At 43.5% G+C, this 24,812-nt stretch overlaps 1 protein-coding gene across 5 annotated transcripts in view; it reads left to right on the top strand.

Annotated features, from left to right (window-relative positions):
• The window catches only part of Mylk4 (myosin light chain kinase family member 4), a 99,120-nt gene that overhangs the window by 47,011 nt on the left and 27,297 nt on the right, over nucleotides 1-24,812 (top strand). The gene's annotated exons all lie outside the window — the stretch shown is intronic.

The following is a 24,812-nucleotide window of genomic DNA, read 5'->3' as shown; positions in this document are numbered from 1 at the left end:
CCCCAGGGCATCCTGTGTTCATATTAGTGTGGCAGCAGGGACATGGTCTGTGTGGAGGCCAGTCTAGGAAGCGTGCCTTGTCAGAAGCAGTGGGAACTTGGGGGCTGAGTGTGACGCAGAGGGAGGGAGATCATCTCTGAAGCATCGTGTTGTGCGTGCCAATAGCAGCCAGTGGGGACGCCATTCTCCTATTGGACTCTGCGGTGGCAAAATGGAGCCAGCAACGGAAGGCAGAAGTACCAAGCATCAGCGTTTGCAGGGCACTCAGTGCTCTTCCCCTGGGTCAGAAGCAAGGCCAGCTTCTTGGGCTGGGTGTGGCTTGGTTGGCCTCCAAAGGACTGAGATGCCCCAGAGCTCTGTAGATGTCTACAGAGCTAGAGGTGGGGGCTGAAAGACCAGCCAGATGGGAAATCACTTAGCATCCGCCCTGGGAGGGAGGGACCTGCCAGGTGCAGAGGAATTCCGGTCACTGTGGTAACCAGAACAGAAGACAAATACATTCTGTGGGCTTGCAGGTGGCTCCCCGCCTCAGCCCCCCAATAGAGTGTGTGACTGAGAGGACCCGGGAGGGTCCCACTGGGACCCAGTGTGGGGACAGCCTGCCGAGCACAGCAGGTCCAAAGGCCACGCGGGCCACATTAACAGGGGTGCACCCACCTCCCCGAGGCCGGGCTTCACCAAGCATTCCTTTTAAAATAGCTCTTTCTGGGAAAGAGAGTGCTCTAAGGAAAGAACAGCTGGGATAGAGGAAAGGAGAAAAGGAAGAAGGGAAAGATATATGTACATAAGTATACGTGTGTGTGTGTGTGTGTGTGTGTGTGTGTATACAAGACAGATAACTATACTGCTAATCTCTGGCAGTTCATCAAAAAGAACAGTTTGTGCTCTCATTGTTTGATTGTCTGAGCATCTATTTCAAGCCTAAATCTTGTAACCTGAGCAACGACTTCTAAAATAACAATATGCAATATATTAACTACTGTTAATTTCCTATTTTTCTGAAGTTCTGTACTGTTTCTATTCCTTTTTTCTGTCTTGCTTTTTAAAATAAAAAATAGCTCTTTCTTCAGTCGATAAATTCATGATGAATATTAATTCGATCGCTGCAGAGGGCTGAGGATCCACACCTCTCCCTTTCTGCAGAAAACAGTCAGGATTCACTGTGTTTCACGCATCAAAAATACTGCCAAACAAATACAAAGAAACAAAGTCTACTGCAGTTTGCTACCCTGTGTGTGTCCGATGCCACTTGCTGGAAATGTGTTTTTAAAACTGTAGCACCTAGATTAAAAAAAAAAAGTATATATATATATATATATATATATATATATATATATATGCTGTTACACACGTAGACCAGTGCTCTGCTGCTGAGCTATACCCCTGGCCCTTGGACCTTTTAAAAATGGACAGCTCAGCCCTGCTGCTTATCACTCCTGTGACCTGGGACTCATTACTTAACCTTGGAGGGCCTCAGTTTACTTGTTGTAGAAATGGGTGGGGAGAGTTGAACACACAGAAAGAAGAGGTGCATATTAAGTCAGGGCTGTGCCAGGGCCATTGTGAGCTCTTTGTAAGTGACAGCTATTATCACCCAGTGATAATAATGACATGTGAACCAACCATTCTTAAAAATGAGCCCTGGTCTTGACCTATGAAACCAAGGCTTCCACTGTCCCGTGTTCAGTGCAGCCTGGACTGAGTCTTAGGCATCCGGAAACCTCAGAAGCACCGACTCCTTTCTGTCCCGGGGCCCCTGCTCAGTGAGGCGTGGGGTGGGGTGCACCAGAGACTGGTGAGGAGAAGGTGGGACTCTCCAGGCCACCTGACCCCGGCTCGAAGGCTGCCCTTTTCCCTGGCTTCCCTTTCACGCTTCTCGACTTCCATTTAATGCTGACAGCTTCTCGGGGCTTTCCAGAGTCTCGCTCTTTCAAATTTGTGGCTAGAACCTTAGAGTAGTGGAAAAGTTTTTGTGTTCGAGGCTGAACTGTGGCTTTACGTTTTTCACAAGGTAACAGCCTTTGATTTTTGATCTTTATTTAGTTAACGGAGCCAGTTCTTGAGGCTGCATGAAGCTCAGAAACAGTGCGTTCCTTCTGCCCTTCGGGTTCTGCCCTTCTGCCCGCTGCTTTCCCCTCTGAAACCACATGGGGAGCTCTGGGGGCACCTCTGAGATCACAGGATCCGACACAATTACCTTTTGAAATTGCAGGTATCACCACGTGGGTCTCTCCTGCTGGGAGGTCCTACCTGTGCCAGACACATACACAGACAGATGCGGTCTTGGTCTGGGTTAGCATTGGATTCGTTGTACAGCAGCAGAAGCTAAGGATTTGGGGGCTACTTCAGTTCGGGGTTCTTTTGAGCCAGTTGCTTTTCTCTGTGCTTTTTCATCTTCAGTAGTGACCCAACAACTCTGCGCGTGGCTTTTGTCTTCCCAAGGTTGGAGTGATTTTCTCAATGGCTGAAAGTCAAGCGCATTAAGGACGGAGTCTGCTCTGTCTGTCGCCTGACACAGAGGCCCGACTCCACGCCAGCGGCTGCCTACAGTCTAAAACCTCTTAAAGCCATTTCCTGGAGAAACGGCTACGGTTTCGCAGACTCAGGTCTCCTTCCCTCCTCTCACCCACTACATCTTCTCTGTGTGTTATTACATCTGTCTGTAACATGAAGCATTTTACTTTTTTTGGCAAATCTGCTGTTAGAGAGCCTCAATTCTGTTTTTGGATTTTCATAAGGTATTCATATATTTCCTAAACACATTGGGTATGTGGATTTTTCCCATAGACTTTTTAGTAGTGTTTTAACACCCTTAATTCCATGAGATATTTGCTAATGTGTGCAACTGATAATGAGAGGAACTGGCCAAGAGAAAGGGGTAGCTCGGTGCCCTTGGCCATTACATGCTCCCTGGGAGACTCCTTAGAACAAATGTTTTAGAGAGAAGACTCCAGGAATGCTCATGCCATTCTGGGATACGAAATGGACCTTCCAAATACTGAGGCCATTCTGTACTGGAACACAGAATGACGCAGAAAGCAGAAAACCTGTGGATAGATGACCAATTTTCAGGGACATTATAAAAGAAGTTTCAGTGACATGCAGTCACATAGCTCACCAAACTAGGATTCTTTGATTTTTTTTGTTAGTTTGTTTTTTGGTTGAATTCTGCTGTATTTCAAACTCTCATGTCTATACCACGAGGACACATAAGATTATTTTTTTTTAAATTTTAAAGAGAAAAAACCAAAACAAAACAGTAAAAGGGTACAAATAATATAGAATTTCAAAAAAAATAAACAGTAAGAAATCACTAGTTAATAGATTACATATTGTCATCTTAGAAAATAGTTGTTCAAATTACAAAATTAAAGCATACAAAGTGGGCATTCAAACAGTGAGACTGCAAACAGTTGTGTTCAATGATCCAACAAAAACTTAGTAATACGGTCATCTAGCTTACACACCTAAACACACTTGCAGTTGTATCCTTTAGAGCACTTTCTTTTCCTCTCTTTTTTACAATAACAATTAGACATTTTGGGTTTTATTACTCCCACAGTTCTAATTACTTTTTTTTGGAAGAGAATAAAACCAAATGTGACAAAACAAAGCAGAGTCAGTCAAAACAAAGGATGGACGTAGTGCATGATGTAAAAACAGAATACAAGGTAATCAATAATGGTTACCATAATGCCTCTTGCTACCTTAAAAAGAATTGCCTATATCATTAGGTATAATAAAATTGAACAAAACAGTACAGAATAAAACCAATAAAACTGAAACATTGGAGACATTAAAGGACTTCAAAAGAAGATAATAGTCAAACCAGAATGGGCATCATAGTGAATCTTATTGCCTTCAAAGTGGTTGCCTATACCCTCAAACTTGATACTATCAAACAAAACAGAATAGAGTAAAATCAGTCAAAACAAGATGGTAAGAGCAATACAGGGTTTCAAATCAAGTTAATAGGAAATCAAAAAAGTTATTATAATATATCCTGCTAATTTATTTATTTTTCCCTTAATTAAAAAATTAAAAAAATAAAAAGGGGGAGATTGAGATAAAAGAGGACATAACACAACAGCACAGGTCAGAACAGAACAATTTAAGCAACATAGTGTTTCACCACAAGAGAACCCAACTTAATAGTAGTTACTATAGTGTCTCTTTCCTTGAAATATTTGAATATAACTTCGTATACTATACCATCGAACATATCAAGACGGTGTGAAAGCATTCAAGAGAATGAAAGTATTACAAGGTATTTAGAACCAGCTAACAGAAAATGAACAATGGTTTCTATATTGTCTCTTTGCCTATAAAAAATTTGGTTTATACTATCACATATAATAAAATCCAATAAGATACAGCATGATGAAAGCAATGGAGACAGAAGAACAACAGCTTGATGAGACTTCAAAACAAGATGATATTAAATCAGCACTAGCTATTATGATGTCTTGTTTTCTTGACTAGGCACATATAGCTACATAAAGTTATTTGTAAAAAGTGCTCTGCCTATCAAGATTTAACTTAATGCCAAGTTCAATATCCTCCTTACCTACAATATATTATCAATTTATGAAGTTTTAACATGCTTGAATTGTTTGGTATGAACTTTCATGTAGAAAATCATGTTTCAACCAACTTGCCCGAGAGACCAGAAATAAGAACCCGCAGAAGGGCGTCTGTCCAGCCAGAGCTGATGGGAGCTGGAGTGACCCACAGCTGACCATTTTCCCTCAGCGCTCACTGAGTGCAAAACACCCAAACCAGAAGTGGTTGAGATGCTCTGACCCGGCTATTAGTGATGAGGAAACATGGAAAATTGATGCTGAGTCAAAGAATAAATGCAGACCCCAGGTGCAGTGAGTGTGGAGAGACTTGGGTGGGCAAGAGTGTGGAGAGACCTGGTGGGGCAGGGGAGCCTCCGCCCCTTATTTTGAGAGACCTCGCCATGTTTTGTGTTTCAAATTATGCGGATGCTGAATTGTTTGAATGCATTTGTTTTAGGTTAGAGCTCTGGGGGAGACCGAGGCAAGAGGATCACAAGTTTGAGCCCAGCCTGGAAAATTTAGCGATTTAATGAGATCCTATGTCAAAATTTAAAAGTAAACATAAAAATGAATTGAAAACATAGCTCAGTAAAGACCCTAGGTTCAATCCCCACTACCATAAAAAGAGAGAGAGAAGTAAAAAAGAAAAACAAAAACCTTTTCCTGATGATCCATAAGGAAGGCTCACTCAATCATCTTAATAATTACCACCACTCACATAGAATCTGTGTTAAGGAAGTGAAGACATGGGGAGCTGCTGGCTCAGTGAAAAACTGTACTATTGAAGTGATGCACTAATGTCACGCTAAAAACTGAGCGACTCATTGGTAACTGCAGCAGGTACAGAATGTACATATTTTTCCGTGATAACTTTAGTATCAGTACATTCACATGATTTAAAAAGCCGTAAAGGTCCACTCGCCTGTAGTGAGCAGGGCAGTCCCCACCCCTTTGTTCACCCTTGGTGCTCAGCAGAGGTGAGCATTCCCATTTGATCCTCTCCTTAGCTATGTCCTTGCATCTTGCTTAGCATGCGTATCCTTTTGGCTGTTCACACTTAAGTGTTAAGGACTGACTCCTGTGAAGCTAAGCGTTACCCCTCTTTTATTTTTCACCTCCTTTGTGCACAAATACACACTAGCACACATACATGTTTGTGTTTGGTGATGGTTGATCTTTTTTTTTTAACACACAGTTTAAAAAAATGTTGTGCTTTCTGGCCCCATTCTCCCAACATGATTGTGTTATAATTTTGCTTAAATAAAAGTTCAGTGTTTCCATTATTGTGATTTTGAGAACGTTCACGTGGCTGAAAGCAATGCAGGGTGACAGTATAAACTTTTACTTCTGGTTTGCCTTTTCTTTTTCCTGAAGTTATTTTTGCCTTGGTTTTTAAATTGCTAATTTTATTTTTTAGTACAACACATGACTAGTTTGAAGCTAAAATATATACTAATTGGCTAATTCCTTTCTCCATGCCTTCAGGTTTCAGTTCTATCTGCTTAAGAGGTCCTGCAGAACACCTCTGGCCCCACTGATCTTGACTTCCACCCACTCAGGTGATTTCCCTCTGGGCTGAGGCGGGCGGGTACCCCAGGGGTGCACTCCCCCTCTGGTAGGCAGCCTATATTGTTTTCTTCCTTCACTCCTTATTTAAGTGGGATATGCCTTCCAATAGCTTCCTAAGAAATGGTGGAGGCTTGTGATAGAGCCCTTACATGTCTGAAAGCATCTTTCCACCTGTACCGGCTCCCAGATTGCTTGGCCACACTGGTTTGGCTGGGGATCCTTCCTTTTCTGAGTATAAAAGGCATCTTCAGGGATCCCCTTGCTGGTGAGAAGTCCCAGTGAGCTCAGAATCCTGATCCTTTATACACCACATATTTTTTTCTTTCTCTAGCAAGTTATGAGACCTTTTATTTGTCCCTGATATTCTGAAATTTCAAAATGACAGGTTTTGTGTCTGTATCGCATTTAACATGCCAGATGTGCGCTGGACTTTCACATCCTTGAGTCTGGGAAGATTCCTTGGGCGACTTCACGTTCTCATTCTTGTTCGGGTCCTCCCGTATTTGAATGTTGAATCTCCTTGTCTACCCCTCTGAATGTCTTATCTTTTTGCTTCTATTTTTGTTTCTCTATATTTGGTTTTTGCTTTGGGGACTGTTTTTTTTTCAAATCATGGAAGCTTTCTTTAAGTTCTCTTACCTATTTAAGAATCTTATTTATTCTATTGATGTTTCTTTCTTATTACCCCAGGTTATTATATACTTAGTTGGGTTCAAATTTACAATTTTATTGGTGAAATAGTGGCCTTCTTTTGATTATTCCATGAACTATTGCACAAAATGCAGGCAAATTATGCCTCAGACTTCCAGCTCCGAGATGTGCTGCTGGTTTCTTTTTAATACTGCTTTGTCTTCCCTCCCTCCCTAACTTCCTATCCATTCCCTTCCTGCCTCCCTCCTTCCTTCCTCCTCCTTCCCTGATAAACATTCACTGGCTGCTCTTTCTGTGTGAAGCGGGAGGAAGAATGTCTTTCCCATGTGTGGGTGGATGTAACTCAAGAATGCAACCCAGGATTCAGCTGCACATCCTGCCCTTTGATGGGTCTTCTTTGCTACCAGTGCTGGCTTTCCTCAGGAAACCTGGGACTTTGGCCCAAAACGAGCCTCCCATTTTTTCTTGCTTCTTGTTAAAATAGCCTATCTGCCAACCTGGGCCTGGTAGTACACACCTGTAATCCCAGCACTCAGGAGGCCGATGCAAGAAGATCATGCAAGTTCAAGACCAGCCTAGGCTACAAGGTGAGCTCAAGGCCAGGCTGAACTGCATAGTGAGACCCTGTCTCAAAAAGATTTTAAAAAATAGTCTATCTACAATGGCAACCACAGGAAGTCAGAGGGATAGTGGAAAGAGAGCTCCATTTTGAGCCCAGAGGACTCACCTAAGAAAGCTGCATGCCTGTATGTGTGTGTGTATGCACCACTGTACCACCTCACACAGCCAGAAAGTCACTTAAAAGAGAAAATGACTGGTAACTTGTTAATCAAAAGGTAAAAAAAATTAAAAGAAAAATCACAAACTCCCTTAAGATAGTAAGAAGATAGCTTCTGTTATTTCCTGTTGAAAAAATGCATGATATGTGACTATTTTTACTGTTATTCTTTGAAGTAAATTTGATTCTTATTAAGCAAATCAATATAAACACTGGAAAAACAGCCAGCTGGTCAGCATTGCTATGCTCAGACGGTGTGTCAGTTATGCACTGTATGCAGCTTCTAGCTACAGGGCTTCACCATGGTGGATAAAATATAATAAAGACGTAGGTCCTCCCAGTAAAGGTCAGAGGTGTTGGCTTACAACTGAGATCTCTAAAATTCTCTGGCTTGTTTTTTTTGTCCTGGTCTCAAGGTAGTTGCTGGCTCCTGCCACAACACCTGCTTTCTGGCAACTTGAACAAGGCAGTGTGCGTGCTAGAAGGACAGAAACTTCTGGAAAAAATTTGTTTCTTTTTAGGCACGTTTCATTGGCCACCCCATCTGCTGCAGAGGTGAGGATATAGTTTTTCAGCAGAGCACACTGTTGGGGTGTCTACGGGAATAGAAGGTGGGGGTAGGAGCTTGGCCAGCCTCCTAGCACCCGAGTCTCACCGGCTGACAGACAGGCTGGCGTGCATCCAGGCTCATGGACAGGGCAGAGTTCTGGGGTGCATGAAAGACCTCAAGGCTAGAATTCCAGAACTTCTCCCATCTCTGATTCTATGAGGTTGGTGTCTTGAGTGGTTGAATCTAATGCATTTCTGAAATGCTTAGGACTTGCAGTGTTTCAGATTTTGGAGCATTTGGTATTTAGGAGTCTTGGTTTTGGGGTGCTGGACTTGTAAGAATGTCTACTCACAAGTTTCCTGGATAAAGGTGTCTTACAGGGTCTCAAGGTCATTCCACATGCCCTTGGAAGCTGAGAAGTCCAAGATTGTGATCTAACCTCAAATTTGGGGACAGTTGGGGAAGTGGGACCAAGTGGACCTTTATTTCTGAGTCCTCCTCAGTGGGTGCTGAGCTGCACAGCTCCTATATCACCTCCCTGTGAGGAACAGCCCTGTTGTAAATCAGTTGGCTCTGTAGCAGGTGTTTACTGGATTTCAAGAGGTGTGAGGCGGCCGCACACGGCCTGTCTGTGGCCTGAGGTCTGCACAGGGATCTGCCTCGCAGGTCAGGATTTTCATTTTTTATACTAGCTCATTTACAGATGTTTGATCAGGTGTGAACTTCTACCAAGAAGCCTGTAAAAAAGAAATTTAACAAGTGAGTCTGAAATGCCATACGAAGGGTCAGACTTTACATGAATTACGTACTGGGCTTTAAAAAATGAACAAAGTCACTCTTTCTTTTTCATTTTCTTGTGAAGCTCCTGGAAGGAAGGTTCAGGAGTTCATGGTGTCCTGAACCAAGTGGTCACCACGCCTACCCTCTCCTGTCTTTTCCTGCTTCTTTACCTGGTCACAACCTGCTAATCTTTGAAGGCCTAATCTTCAAAGCATGATGTCTAAGCATCAGACATTTACTGAGAGCTTCTGTACATCCATCTTGTCCCAATGCTTCCTATATATTCACTCATTTAATAGTCATGAAAGCTTAACCAGGCAGGAAATGCTATTGCATACATTTTATAGATGCAAATTGAGACACAGAAAGGTTAAAAGTTAGCTTAAGGTCATCTGGGTAGGAAATTCCGAAGTCAGGGCTTGAACTCAGGTTCTTGACCAAATTATGGGACACACAGGGTGACAGTTTTAATAATGTATATGTTTCTCTTAGTAGGTGAAGAAATGTTCTGCTAGGGATCTGACTTACTCCATGGAGCATACCCAATATGTTGTTGGTATTTTGTTTTATTTTATTTTTGAGTGCTGGGAATTAAACTCAGGGCCTCAAACCTGCTGAATATACCCTCTCCCACTGAGTTCCTGAATGGGTGACTATCTATACACACACAGTGTGTAGTAACTACAAGTCAAACTACAGAAAGATTTGAAAAGAAATACACTAGGGCTCCAATTCAGCTTTTATCTCCACCTTGAACACCATCAGTCCCTTCTGACTCTGTCCGGTGGCTTTAATGCACATAGGATGTGCAGGGCCCTAAAGGACTCATCCAAGCAGGGTCATGCTAGACAGATTCTGTCCCTCCCCACACACAGCGGTCTAAGGGAAATTAGTTTTGATTTAAAATAAAAACTCCACAGAAGGGATGATTCATATTTGGGTTAACTGTGATATCTTGGGAATCCCATTGATTTCGTGTCCCTAAATGTTGTTGCTCTAACCATGTGGGAGGGAGAGAAAGGAACGAGGAAAGCGGTCCAGCTGGCCCTCTGTGTTAAGGATTCTGCAGCCTCCCTGGCCAGGGCGTTGGTGTGCAATGGACCATGGAACACCTGGGCTGCCCTAGAAGCAGCTGGATTTTCTTTGGGACTCTTGTTTTGCCATGTTCTGAGTTTTTCAGCTGTGCAAGTATTTTACCTCCTTCTCTGGCATGCGATACACATGCACACTTCTCTCGGGGAAGGGGAAGAAGGGAGAATTTCTGTACCTGTGACACCAAGAAAAGCATCTTTGTTGGTGACATGCATCCTTACCCACAGACCAGACACTTGAAGCAGGACTGGCTATTCCTGGATTCACACGCACTGTGGGGATTCGCCCTTGGCCAGGACGCATAACATCTCCTGCTCAGGCTTCCCAGGCAGCAGGGAAATCTGAACACTGCTCTTTTTAATTTTCCTAAAATGTCTAGATCTGTCTGCTTTCTCCATAGAAGCAACATAGATGAAGCCATTTTTCCCTGGCAGCAGTGCAGATGAAACTGGATTTTTAAAAAATGTGGCAACGTACACAAAAAGCTCACCATGCTGACCACTGTGACCGCGCAGCAGAGTGGCTCTGTCCCGCTCCAGAACCTTTTCCTCTTCCTCTGCTGCAGCTCTGCACCCACTAAGCAGCCTCCAGGATCCTGGCAACACAGCTCTGCTTTCTGTCTATGGGGATTTGGCCACGCTCAGTCTCCCTGTGCGTGCAGGCACACGGTGTTTACTCTTCCATGGCTGACAGATTTCGCTGAGCATTAAGATGCTCCAGTTTTGCCCATGTGGTACCATGCCTTGGACCTTTCCTCCTCCTGAAAACCAAATGATACCTCATTGTATGTACACACGCATTTCATTTATTTATTCATCCATCACTGGGGTCTGGGTATTTCTACCTTTGGGCTGTTGTAAGTCACGGTGCTACGGACGGTGATATACAAATAGCTCTGAGTCCTGCTTTCAAATCCTGTCAGTCTCTGTTCAGAAGCACAGTTGCTGGATTAGAGCATAATTCTGTTTAATCTCCTGAAGAGCTTCCATAATGCTCACCATAGCAGAGGCACCATTTTGCATGCTCACCAACAGTGCACAGAAGTTATGATCCCCCCTCCCCCCGTAGTGGTCATCCTCATTTGTGTAAGATGTATCTCATTGTGGTTTTGGCTTACATTATTTTTCACTCAAGAAGAATCGTTCTTCTTCCTAGGTTTGGGTGGGAATGCCCATCGCTTGTGTTTTTGAAGAGGAATTTTTTTAAAAGCCAGGTTCTCTAAATGGTAGGCACATTTGCTGGCCTGTATTTAAGCCTAATGAGCAAGTGACCTTTAAAAGACACTGACCACACCAGCCTGTGTTGCTGGTCCTTAGTGACCTCCCCATTGGAGTCCAGACAGCTAAATCCTGTCCTAACTCTGGACTGGGGAATGTGCTTTCTCTCACATAGCAGCAGGACAGCTCTGTGCTGACTGTTATGTAAAAAGGAGAATGTTCTTCCAAGTGGCAGGGTCAAGCATGGACACTCTATTTTAGTAGTGGTGGCAAAGACCTAAGTTGACACACACGCACAGAGGACCTTTTCTGTGCAGTAAAGGGAAGGCTCACTGCAGTCCTTGGCGGGGGCAGCTCTGGAAAACACTAAAACTCTAACTTCACTTCATGATACTCTTCAGACCCAGTGGAGACTGCGCCCATCTGACAAGAGAGAAGCATATTCTTTGAGCTATTAAATGTGTTCCTTCCTTAAGGGCACATGGATGGTCAGCGTTGTATCAGTCAGCTTTCCATCACTGTGACAAAGTGTCTTAGATAATCAGTGTTTAAGAGGGAAGGGTTATTGTGGCTTATGGATCTAGAGGTTTCAGTCTATGATAGGTCAGCTCTGTTGCATCTGAGTCTGTGGGGAGCAGGCACCTCATGGTGGGGAGCGTGTGATGGGGAACATAGAAGAGGAAGCCTCATGGAGGCCAGGTAATGAAGTGAGGGCAGAAGGGGTTGGGGCCCCCCACTCCCTTTAAGGTCATGCCTCCAGTGACCTGATTTCCATTCAGCCCTGATTCTTAAAGTGTCAAGCACTGTCCTGCAGCACCACAGGCTGGAGACAAAGCCTTCCACATATGGCCTTCCTTGGTGGAGCAATAGCATCGAGTGCCCAAGGTGTGGACCAGTGATTGGTTCTGTCGGAGCTGGTCCCATGGGTGTGAGCATTTGGTGGGAGTGAGTGAACTGCCTTCTTCAGCACTGTTCTAGGCCTGATTTTGCTCTGTTGGTGGAGAACATGCCCGCGTGTGTGGCCCTTTCCCCACAAATTCTCTGTGTTGGGTTAAAGTGTAACTTAGGAGGCCAGTTCTGGAAGAAAGGGACATCTCAGCCGGGATAGCCCTGAGCACCTCTCAAACCCTTTAGCCATTGACTTGGTTGATTCTGTTTACCTTAAGTTTAAAACCATAGCTTACGACTACCATGATTACTAAGCCAGCTTCCCAACACCAGTGTGCTGCATTTGCTGGGCCTTAAGGTTGCTCTGCTTGGTCACAGATGGCTTGAAAATTTACCTGGCTTGCAGTGCTCTTTAAATGGCTGCTGGCATTCTACTTGGATTAAAATGAGACAAAGTACACACAGGTCTGGGCAAGTCCACGCATATGTGGTCCACCTTCTGGAATTTGCTAATTAGGACGTGTGTGTCAGAGGGAGCCCACGGATGCCCACGAACCCACCTGGCAAAGCCATTGATAGACGAAAGGGAACCAGCTTAGATTTACAGCTTCTCTCCACAGAGGTCACCGCTGGCTCGGTGGCCTCTGCTGAATGTGAGCTCTGAAGCGTGAGGCACAGAAATGACAGGGAGGGGGACGTCAGTGCCTGAGGGTTTAGGTTACTGTGGGTATTAGTGGGATCATGGTGACTGTTCTTTAAATAAACCAGGTAATGGCATTCTGTCTTCTGCTTGTAAAATAAGATAAGAAAGACCTGCAGATGGCCGATTTAGATACACATTCTGATACCTGTTTACCTGTGTAATATATAACTTGCTTTAGTTCTTTGTGGAAAACACCTCTGATCAAAGATATGATGACTGGAGGAAGGAGCTTCAGTTGCTTTGAGAAACACTTATCATTTCTGTCTTCCTTTGGATGAGATTCTCAGAGTCCAATTTAAAACTATATACCCTAAAAACTTACTTTTAAAAAAAGCCCCAGAGACCCAAATTTAGCTTGCTTAGAGGCTGTCTTCAGTTAGCGGATGATGTTGCAAATCGAGCGGCTGTCTCCACTGCCCTCCGAGGCATCTTTTACCTGGTGGCTTCTCAGACAGTGCTGCCTCTTCAAGCCGGACCGTGCACAATCATGTCTGTTCCACGGGGCAGGAGAGCCGAGCACCATCCTCCTATGCCACATGCTGCAAAGTTTAGCAAGCAAAGGGAGAGTTTTGTTCTCATTTCACTCCATCTTTGCTGAGCTGAAACCAGGAGGACTTCATGAGAAAATCTGAAAGCGACTGGTGGCTAAGCGTATGCGGGATACGGAGCCGCCTGGGCATCCAAGCATGAAGGCAGGGGCCAGCACATTCACGGCACCAGCACATGCTTATAGCTTGGGTTCCTTAAGAAAATCCCATGCTAAACTCATCTTATTTCTGTTTTGTCTCAGTTACTAATTTAGCTGATGAGGGTAATGCTGTGACTTAAATGAATTTCTGCATTAAAATGTGGCTGTGAGAAAGTCAGAGGCGTGTAAGTGGCTTGGGCCAGAGCTAAGGTGAAGTGGTGCTCACAGGCTGATAAGAGCTGGAGCCGGCGTGGTAGGCCTTGGGGAGGACACTTCACCCAGGACACTGGCCCATGGTTGTGGGCAGTTAATGCATAATCCAGCATGCTGACCGCAAGGCCGCCGGCCTCTCCTCCTGGAGGAAACGCTCCTGAAGACAAGTGAGTGCAAGCAACAGGATTAGAAACAGGATTCGGAAAAAAGAAAGGCTGGCCAATTCCAGTTCCTTGATCATTATTAATAACGAGTGCTTTGTGGTATCACGAGCTGTTGTAGGAGAGTCTGCTCTGGGATGCATCTCTTATCCCTGGGCCCTGCGCTGTTCAGCCTCCCAGTATGAACTCTCAGGACTATTAAAGGCTGCTGCTTCTCATCTATGGAACCACAGGACTTGAGAATTTCTATCACGGAAGCTGGAAGGAGCCCGCACAACTGAGGCCGCTTAGTGTCCAAACGGTTGCTGATGAGGGAAATGCTAAGGAGATGCTTAACTGCTGTTGATTTTTAAGAACCTACTTTTGATTTAGCCACCTGGAGATTTTATTGCTGCTCCTCTCATTCCAAGTGAAGTTTTCTCACACACAGATCTCAGCATGAGCCATTGTTGCTTAAGGTAAAAAGTTTAGTATTTTAGAAAACTATTTCTTACGTTAATGAAATATATATTCGAGCATGGAAAGTATGGCTGAAAAACAGCTGTGGAATGTTAGTTCTCTGAGGACAGGGATTTCTTTGTTGTCAAATTCAAGCACCTCCCAATACATGGGATTAAGAGAATTAAACTCTCATTAATCAAGCCTGAAAGAGAAGTTGGAGCTAAGATTATAGAATTCACTTTCTATTTAAGATGAGTTTTGGAGATTAGAGGGATTGTGATTAGTGAGCTAACCCTAGGGCAGTTGTTCTGTGCTGTTGAGTATCATGATTCCATCAGTTGCTAGAGAAATGTTTACAGCACACCAGTCCCAGTGGAATTTCAGATCCGAGCTTCTCTTGGTTCCCATTTGTTGTCCTCTGCCTTCTTGTTGGGCCCGTGGTGCTATGTGTGAGCCTGACCCCTGGGGCTTGCTTGCTCTTGTATTCTTAGGTGAGTGAAACTCTGTCATGAACTGTGCCCACTGAGAGGGTGAAAGGAACCGAGCTGGCCCTTTCTTTCAGGAGAGCCCCATATGCCATTAGCAGATCCACAATAAAGACACAAATGTGCCAGCACCAATGACAGAAACTAGAGCAGAAGCAAGGTAAGAATCTTGGGCAGTTTTCCATAACTATAGCAAAATACCTGAGACAAACCAATCGAAAAAGAGGAAAGGTTTTATTTTGCTCATAGTTTTGGAGATTTTCATCCCATGGTTGGGTGAAACCATTGCTTTTGGGCCTGTGGTAAGGCAGCTCATCATGGATAGAGAGACAGAGAGAGAGAGAGAGAGAGAGAGAGAGAGAGATGAGAGTGATGAATGGAGCTGATGTTCCCCTCAAGGGCTCCAGTGAACTAAGACCCCTCAGGGCCACATCTTAAGAGTTGCCTCTTCCTTCCAGTAACATCAAGCTTAACACATGGGTCTTTGGGGGGGGGGGTGTTCCAGATTCAAACTACAGCAGGAAGCCAACTGGAGGTATGAGACACTAGTGTAAATGATGTTTTCTTTTTTGATACACAGAGTTTGAAATCCCCTAAGACGACATTGTCAAGCTCTAGTAGTCACTGTGTTATACAGAATTTGGGAATGATTGGTGTGGAGCTGAGCTGGTAGGACTGAGGTGTTTTCCAAGAGGGATAAAGCTGTCCATTGTTGGACGTCACAGAGACGAGAGACCTGGCTGCATGTTCTGATGGTCAGTGTAGAACGGAATGTCAGATAGCTGTTGGTTTCTGACTAAGAATAAAATAGGTGTCATTAACAGGATAAAGGCTGCATACTGCAACCATGGGCCACTCGGTACTATGAAGCTGAAGAAGTTAAAGCATCTTCTAAGAGAAGTGGGGGGGGGCAACCTGAAATTTTACAGGTAGCTACCTGGCTCAGAAGGATGTTAAATGTTTTACTTTTTTTTTTTTTTTAAAAAGACCCATATCAGAGCCACTCATTTAGAAAGAAAAGAGAATTTTTCCAAGAGACAGGATGTGCAGGAATGTCTAGGGACATGTATAAGCCAGGAGATGGCTTATTTATAGTACAAGGACTTCTGCATTGAGGTGACTGTGTTCCTCCATTGGAAGCAAAACCTGGTATTATGAGCTGGAATGCAGGGTGATGAGCCAAGAGGTAACGTGGGCTAGGACATGCAGTCCTGGGGAACCCAAACAAGGGGACCCTGAGCAGTGCAGAGCTGCTAGAATCCCTGAGCACAGAGGCTGATGATTAAGTCAAAATAAATATACTTCTTTTTGGCTATTGGATAATTCGACTTTATTAGCAGAGGAAGTGGAAAGGTAACCATGACTTTTTTCTCCCAAAGACAAAGAAGGCTACATTTTATACCAAATCTGTAAAATTAAACTTTGATAAGGGGAGACCAACTCTTTGGTATAATCTAAAAATCATTCATAAAACCTTTGGAAGAAAGTGTAACAAAATATAATGCCCAAAGAAAATTTATTAAAGTGGGGTTTTCACCAAAGAATGTTACAAACACATCATTTTATGATTACTAAGTATGTTTATAGATCCCAAATTTTATTTTGGAATAGGTGATTATTTTTGAATTCAATAAAAGCTTTAACATCATGAGTTATCAAAATAAAACATGGTTTAGAGAAAGTGTGTTAGATTAACATTAATATTATCAAATTCCTATTTATTAATGATATTAGATCATCTAGGAGGAAAGGTTATATATACTCTATGAACATGAATTTGGTTAAATCATTATTTATGGAGCAACATTTTAATAAAAATATGGATTGGAATGGTATGCAATTTCATTAAAATATATACCCATTTTATATCATAAACTGGCATTGACTAATCACTGGAAAAAATACAGTTGTTAGGATTTTGAATTGATTTTTTTTCTCACCTAGAGTCCCCATTTTACAGATGTAGATTTTCATACGAGTGCAATCCTCACTTGGTTAATTTTTCTTTACAAAAAGAAAAACCGCACTCGACATTGACATTTATTGTCACAACCGTTAGTAGAGAAAAACGTCAGTGTGATCCAAACCAAAGAGTAGAATTCATAAAATGTGCTTAACATTTTATAGCATCTATCTGGAAACTAAATTACTAATTTTCAAGTAATACTGCTTCTCTGTCAGAGAGACGTTTGTGCCAGTGTGATTAATTTAATGAAGACGAATTTAAAAATGAACAACAGCGAAGCGATTTCATGGGAAGAACTTTCCGTGCATAGATTTAACTGGTGTTGCTCTAGAGTGTTATGTATTCACGCAAAAGTGCCCCACCCATGAGATCAGCCTGAAAAATATGTTGCTATATAACTGAATTAAATCAGAATAAAAGTTTTACGGTGATTGTTAAATACCAAATTGAACTGATCTCATTATATGTGAAATTCAAGTCTATTTAGACTGCCACCTAAATTTTAATGCATGAAAATAATGAGATATGACCAGAATAGCTGGGAAAAGGTACTTGTATTTTTTTAAAGCAGTTCCCATTTGATGGTTTAGTTTCTGCACTTTGGTGGAATATCTTAGGAGATGGATATGAAGCATGGGTGCCTCCCAGTTAACAGAGGAGGGGCAAACAGGTATGGTGTCACGTTGTCTCGAGTGGGTGTTTTGCGCACAGTACTCACTGTGTTCACGAGGAAGAGAGAATCCACTCAGCGCTCTGAGGCAGCACAGCTGCGCGTAGTAAACACAGATGGCGCGTCTGTACCCGAGGCTTCTAACTGGAGCGGGCTTCAGTTCTGTTCCTGGAACGCCCGTAACTGAGCTTTCCCTCTGTGGCCGCGTTTCTGCAGCCGGCCTGGCCGGCACCTGGTTGTGGGCTTGTGTTTGCTGCTGTCTCTGCGAAAGTCAGGACAGGACAGGACGCAGAGCTGTCTGCACCGCTGCTTGCTTCTTGCAGACACGCGCCCCTCGTGCTGCTGCTTGGGGTTCCCGGGAGAGCCCTGAGGCAGCCTTCCAAGGCTGAGGCTCTCTGCACACCACAGGGGTTCCTGCGGTTCGGATCCTGGGTCCCCCCAAAGGCGTGGCTGCTGCTGGCACTGTTGGGACCCTGCAGAGGCGGGCCCCTAGAAGGGGGCACCCTAAGGGTGTGCTCTTGAAGGAGATGGCTGCGGGCCTTAGCCCTTCCTGTCCTTGTGTGCCAGGGAGGGATTTTGCCCAGGCGCCCTTTATGATGTGTGGTCGTGGGCCCCCAGCCCAGGTCCGACTGATCATGAACCGAAACCCCAAAACTGAGTCAAAGGAAGACTTTTCTCTTTGTAGGTGGATTAGAGCTGCTATTCGTTATAGTGATGGAAAGCTGATGAACACAGGACCTATCCTAACTTTACAAAAATCTTGTTCAGTATTAGGACTTTTTGAAAAAGAAACTTTACTGAGATTTAATTGACTAATCAACACAGAGTTGCATATATATATATATATATATATATTTTTTTTTTCTGATGAGTTTGGACGCATACCTGAGCCCTTGATATCACCACAGCCGAGGTCCTTCACTTACCCATCACTTCCAAACATTTCCTTGTGTTCTTTCTTTCCCTCCAAACAAAAACTGTGTTACTTTAGAATTAACTTGGCTAGTGATGTACTTCTCACGACAGCAGTGTGATACCAAATCACAGGTCAACGCTTATGCCTATACTAATACCTCATACAGAGTCATCTTTTGTTGCTTGCTTGTTCCAAATATAAAAAATTAGAGTATAGAACTTCAGCACAGGATAATAGGAAATGAAAAATGGCTCCATAATGTATTTGCTACCTTCACAATAGCTGTCCATACCATCAGGAATAGCAAAAATCAAACAAAGCAGAATAAAACCAATCAAAACATAACATTGAATGAAACAAAACAATACATTGAAACAAAACAAAACAATGTGAACAATACTGCACATCATTATCTTCAGAATAGTTCAGATTATCAGATGCAGGGATATCAATGTTGGATCTCAAAAGTAAGGCGGGAGGAGATCCCCCACAGCTACCACAGTGCACACTGCCATCCTCAAGTAGATGCCCAGAGCACCAGCCCCAGGCCTGCAGAGTCAGCCAAACATACAAGCATCGGGCTATTCCCTTCCCCTCAGTTGCTGTCATCTCATCCTAAGTCCTCCGAATCAGTGTGGTGGGGTTGGGGGTGCTCTTCTGGTTTTTCAGCCCTGTGCCAGCTGGCTCATGGGAAGGTGTGATTTCCCTTCCGGTTGAGGCTTTTTTTTAATCTACATGGGGCAGGCGTAGTTTCACTTCAGGCTGAGGCTCTTACTGATCAGCATGGCAGGGCTTGCTTCACAGGAAGGTGTCAAAAATTGGAGTATAATAACAAATGAAATATTGATTTGGTATACCTTTGAAAGATGCATTTTTACAATTAGTTTTTGTTTTATTTTTGGTGTATATGGTGAGGATGTTACAAATCTATTCTTGGCTGGGATTATAACTCAGTGTTAAAGCACTTGCTTAACATGCATGAGGCCCTAAGTTATGTACCACAAAATCTATTTTTTTAGCAATTTTGAAATATGTATTATTAACTATGGTCACACCCAGATCAATGGTTCCCTACAATTTACTCTTCTGGTTTAACTAGAACTTTATACTTTTTGATCATTATCTACATATTCTCCATTCTCCTTCCTCATCACAATCTCAACCCTTTTGATTTGGAAGAACTAAGCTAAATAACGTACCTCTATTTCCTTTAAGGTGATACTCACCTTTATACAGTAAATCTCTGGATGTCGCCACGACTCACAGGGCTACACTTCCCCTCACCTGGGGAAACACTGAACACCTTACCAGCCTCTGCCGTGAGCAGCCATCTGCTGGGAAGCCCTAATGGACTCACGCTTGGAGCAGGAGACAGGAGATGGAGTGATAAAATGAGCCTAACATAAAAATTAAAATCATACAGGGTGCACCATGTGAAATGAAAGCTTTTAAACCTGTCTGCCGTGGGAAGAGATCAAACGGTTTATTGGGTGATGAAAAAACACTATAAACTTTGTGTGGAGACATTCCAGGGTTTGGTCTTGTGTAGTCTAAAAGAGGAATTTTACTGAGTTCGGCTCAATTTAATCAAACGAACATGAAGAATTCAAGGAGTCATTACTGCACAGTGTGTGATGTGCTTGGTGCTCTCCTGGTAGGGAATTCCAGGGAGGTGAAAGCGTGCCTCGACCTACGGTCTTCAGCGATGCTTTTGGGTAAATGCTATGAACAATTCTAGGTGAGGTTTCTCTGTGCCAAACTGAGTGCTCCCATAGCTGCTGACCTCTGCTTATTACACTGAGACCAAGAAACAAGGCAGCGGGGCTTCAGGCAAAGGACCAGAGATGCAGATGGGAATATCATGTTCTTTACATGCAGCTCTCTTTGGATACCCCATAGTTTATTTTGGTACCAGGGATCGAACTCACAACCTTGTGCTTGCCAAGCAGGCGCTTATGCTGCTGAGCTAAATCCCCCGCCCTCCCATAGATTATTTTTGTCTGGGAAGTTTTGGGGTCTTCAGGAAAGTGCCCTAGACAGACTCTCAGTTATATATGAGATGTGAACAAAATTAGCAGTAAAAAGTATTACAGTAAAAAGCTCGCTGCCACCGGTCCTCCTCAGAATATTTCCAGTTGCTTGAAACTCACATATCCCACCAAGCTCGCCACTTTCTGAAGCAGTTCTGCGAGTGTTCTTTCATGAGTGTCATTAGTTGTGCTATTGTGGTTGCCTCAATGTCCTCAATTAATTAAAAATATTTGCCTTTCATGCTCATTTTGCTTCAGGAGAGAAGCCAGAAGTTGCACAGTGCCGTGCTTTTGGCTTTTTTTTGGTGCGGAGGGAGGATGTTGTGAAATATAGTAGCCCACCTTTTTAATGGTCCTGTTTAACATGCCTCTTCACTTGATAGAGGGTCCAGTTGGACTTTGCCAAATTGGTACCTGTCACACTGAGCGTGGGAGAGTCCTATTAACTTGCTTCTGAATGGAGCGTTGTTCACAGAATCGTGGGTGCAGCCAGAGCCCTCTCTTCCCTGGCGGAGGTTCTCCTGTCCTGTCACTTTCACTGTGTGTGATGTCATCAGCAGCCCACTGAGGGGCTGCTCTGAGTTCTGAGGTCCAGACAGACACTTCGCTTCCCAGATTCAGTCCATTGGAACCGCCCTGGCTTCCTCCAAGCCAGTCCTCACAGGTTGGGAAACAGGCTGTGCTTTGAGAACTTTCTTTGTACCCATTCGAGACTTTGTGATATTTTCCCACTTAATGCACAGAGATGCGTAGAAATCTATTTCACAAATGATCTCTAAAATGATCTTTTTTGCTAGGTAAGGAAGCATTGTTTCACTGTTTGCCCTGAAAATTCTTCTTTGTATTCTTTTAGGTTTCTTTCTTTCTTTTCCCCCTAGGAGCCAAATCAAAGGTTAACAAAGCCATTGTAAACTGCTGTGATTTCACTTTTATGTTTGTAGGTGTTAGGGAAACATGATCATAACATGTTGATCTCAGCATCATTGTAAGCAGCAGTGTGCAAAGCTGTTACTGAAGATACAGGTGCAGTCCTGTTCCATGTGTGACGGCGTGAACACAATTTTCTGTAGTAGTGGAGGGTGGTGGGTGTCACTTGACATTGCTTAACTGTAGAAAAGGATTTGAGGATGCATTTGGGATGAGCTGCAGTTTCCTGATATGTGGTTACCCTGATGTTGCCTGACTTTTTAAAATCCAGTTTTAATGGAATGGGTCTCGGAGGTGTAGGCAGTCACCTAGTTTGAATTAATTCTCTGGCTATTCCCCAGTGTCAGGAAAAGCAGAACCTTAATGCCATACAGAGCGAGGAGAAACTGAGGCCCAGGCAGCCAGGTGTGCAGCTGCAGGCTGATGCTGCCCCGCTGTTTGGGGCTGGATCCCGAAGCCACAAGGAAACTTCAAATGGAGGCTGGATGAGTGAGTGGCTGCATACTTACGGCTGGCTAAGGCAGCAAAATAGTCCTGGGTGGATGGATCCTGCCCTCTGAAAAGTAGTACTTCGAGTTCACAAGTACTGCGCTGACAGTTCAAGGATGGACTTAGTCCTCGGACCTTTGAATTAGAACCGCTCTTCTCTGAAACACATTTTCAGCAAATCAGAAGGGGAGAAATATTTTTACATAGAGGAATGATGGTGCTTTGGACTGGTATTAGTGAGAGACTTCTAGGCATACTATAAAATATTTATTTACAAATTATACTTTGATACCAGAATATGCATATTTACTTTTATAAGTAACATATACTTTATTATACAAGCTCAACATTTGTATACATGTTCAATTTTATTCTTATGTATTTTAAACATATAAAATATATATTTTATATATTCCTATCTCTGTATATATTACTTTGTGAATGTATGAATGTATGAGTGTATTACTTGTACTTGAATGTAAGAATTACTTTGTGCTACAGTTGTTTATTGTCATAGGCTGGGTGGTCTACCTAACACACAGTTATTTCCCACTGGTCTAGGGCTGGGAAGTCCCAGTTCCAGGAGTGGATGTCAGGACAGAGCCCACAGCATGAAGGGGAGAGGGCGGAGGGCAGAGGATGAGTACTCTGGTGGTGCTCCCCACTGGGCTTGTGGACCCCAGGCATGCTGGCTCCACCTTGCAGCCTGGTCACCACCCAAAGACCTTACCCCTTAGCCGACTACACTGGAGCTAGATTTTCAACATATGGACGCAAGTATTCAGCCCCTGTGAAACAGAATAAATAGAAAGGAATCTGAGCAATTCCTTCACATTCCCCGAAGGACCACCATGGATAACCCTTGAGTACACACGCCCCTCGCAGGAGACCCAGCTAGCAAACTTGACAGATAGAAAGAAGGCAAGTGTGTTTTGAGGATTTGGGCACTGGGGCTATGTCTCCTTTCTTCCAATTTCATCCAAATTTCACTGGTGAATTATTATAAAATGAATTGACAAATAGTGACAAAGGTATCCATTGCAAATATGTAATATTTCCTAAGCAGATGCATTTGAATGAAGCAGGTCCTTTGCTTTTTCTCAGCCCTCAGTGTGAATTCCGATGAGGAACCTACCCCCTGTGGGGTTTCCTTTCCATTAGGGGGTGTTAAACACATCGGTTTCGGGAACTTTGTCCTGCAGGGCACCGATTCTGCCCACTTTTGTCGATAGAAAGTAAATTTTATTTTTGGGCAACAGACAAGATGTGCATACAGACTTGTGGTTCCTGCTTTAGCAAATTCTATACAGAGCTTGAGAATGCAAAGTTGAAAGAAGATTGCTGTCTGGAGACCGAGAGTACAAACGCAACTTGTTTATCAAAAATGGTTCCGTTTGGAGTTCCTCTAGATGTCAGTGTTACACAGGGAAATGAAGATTTGGTGGCCACGAAGACCTCACATTATTCAAATAGTAAAACATATGTGATACATAATTGACTCAGGAAAACACAGCCGCATTTGGAGCCTGGCTTCTTATATGCCTCAGCATCAACAGCTTCTCCCGTTGGTCAGGTCAGATTCTGTCCCTGAGGGGTGTGGGCACTGGACATGGACATTTATCCCAGACACTCAGATGGGCTGGGGACCAGCCTGGACCATCAGTGCTCCACAGTAAAAGTCTCAGTTGTGCATACACAGATGGTCTGAAATTGATCGGTATGCTCCAGCTCCCACTGGGAGCTTTTACCAGCTCCCACCTTTGCTTTTACCATGCGTTTATGCCTGACAGCGTAAATTTAGAAATGTAAAGTTTATTGATATACCAGATGTTTTCCCTTGAAGAAAGAGACACTGAAAGGCAAAATGTAGATACAGTTTCTGAAATTATCTTATTTGACTAATTTGGATGTATATTTTCAAAACTGAACATCTCTCACTTTTTGTGTCCTCCCATTCTGTGTTAATTCTAATCATTTGATGATTCTGTGTTTATCTCTTTACTCCTGTCATGTGTTTTCATTTTGGCCATTTCTCAATCTTCTTTCTCATCTCTTGTGGCGCCAACTGTGTAGCGAACAGTTTAGATAAATGTTAAGGCATAGCTCAACAGATATTAGTAACACAGCCCACCCAGGAGAGTTTCGTCTGCTCACCACAGAGCAGTAGGGCCATAGCAGCTGACCCATGGCCTGCATGCCACACCTGACCAAGTCACCCAGCAGCCGAGCATCAGCTAACTGCTGTTTTTTTCTAAACTAAAACCTCGATATTCAGGTCTAATTGCAGTGTTGGCACTTTGCAATAAATAAATGAGTTTGGAGTTGCAGTCGGGCCTTCAGTCTCTGAAAGGTTCGCTTCACTGGAATGGTGGATACACCCCTAAGAACTCAGACTGGAAACAACAACTGAGTTGGAATCCTGGTTTCATTTGTAGAATGGACTGATAGTCTCTATCCCACAGGTTGCTCGAAGGGAACCAAGTTAAAAATGTGAAGTTCACTGAAGAACATGGTTTGTAGTCTGTGCTGAGTGCGTTCTAGCTGTCACCAACACCATCATTATTAACTTCACATCACTGTCACCCTCATTATCCACATCACTCTGTGCAGATCTCTAGGCTAGTAACCAGAAGTACCAAAGATGAACCAGTCTCTCTAGACCTTAGAAGTCCACAGTCTGGTGGGAGATTGACAAGAAAAAAGGTCAAGAAAGTGTTGTCAAAGGTTAACCAGGATGGGGTCAAATCCCAAGTTTTGTTCAACCTAGAGGAGGAAGAGTAGCCAGTTTTGTGGAGGAAACTGAAGACCCTTCCCCCTTCTATCTCTGCACTTGGACTTGAAAAAGAACTCCGTAGCTCTAATCTCCAGCCTTGGCATCTTGCAGATCTACAAAACATGCCTCTGCTTTGCAAGGTCCTCATCTTAAAAATGAAACTACTCTGAGCCCATGGGATTTGCCCTTTGAATTGCAGAAGTCTGACGGTAATTTGTCTTGAAATCAATATTCTGCGGCTAGATGTTTCATGTTTGCAAATC

The sequence above is a fragment of the Cavia porcellus genome, unplaced genomic scaffold (assembly GCF_034190915.1).
Source record: "Cavia porcellus strain 051 isolate PalLab524CR breed Dunkin Hartley unplaced genomic scaffold, mCavPor4.1 scaffold_13, whole genome shotgun sequence".
NCBI classification, from domain to species: domain Eukaryota; kingdom Metazoa; phylum Chordata; class Mammalia; order Rodentia; family Caviidae; genus Cavia; species Cavia porcellus.
The sequence above is the reverse complement of the archived record's forward strand: the minus strand, read 5'-3'. Positions and strand labels throughout refer to the sequence as shown.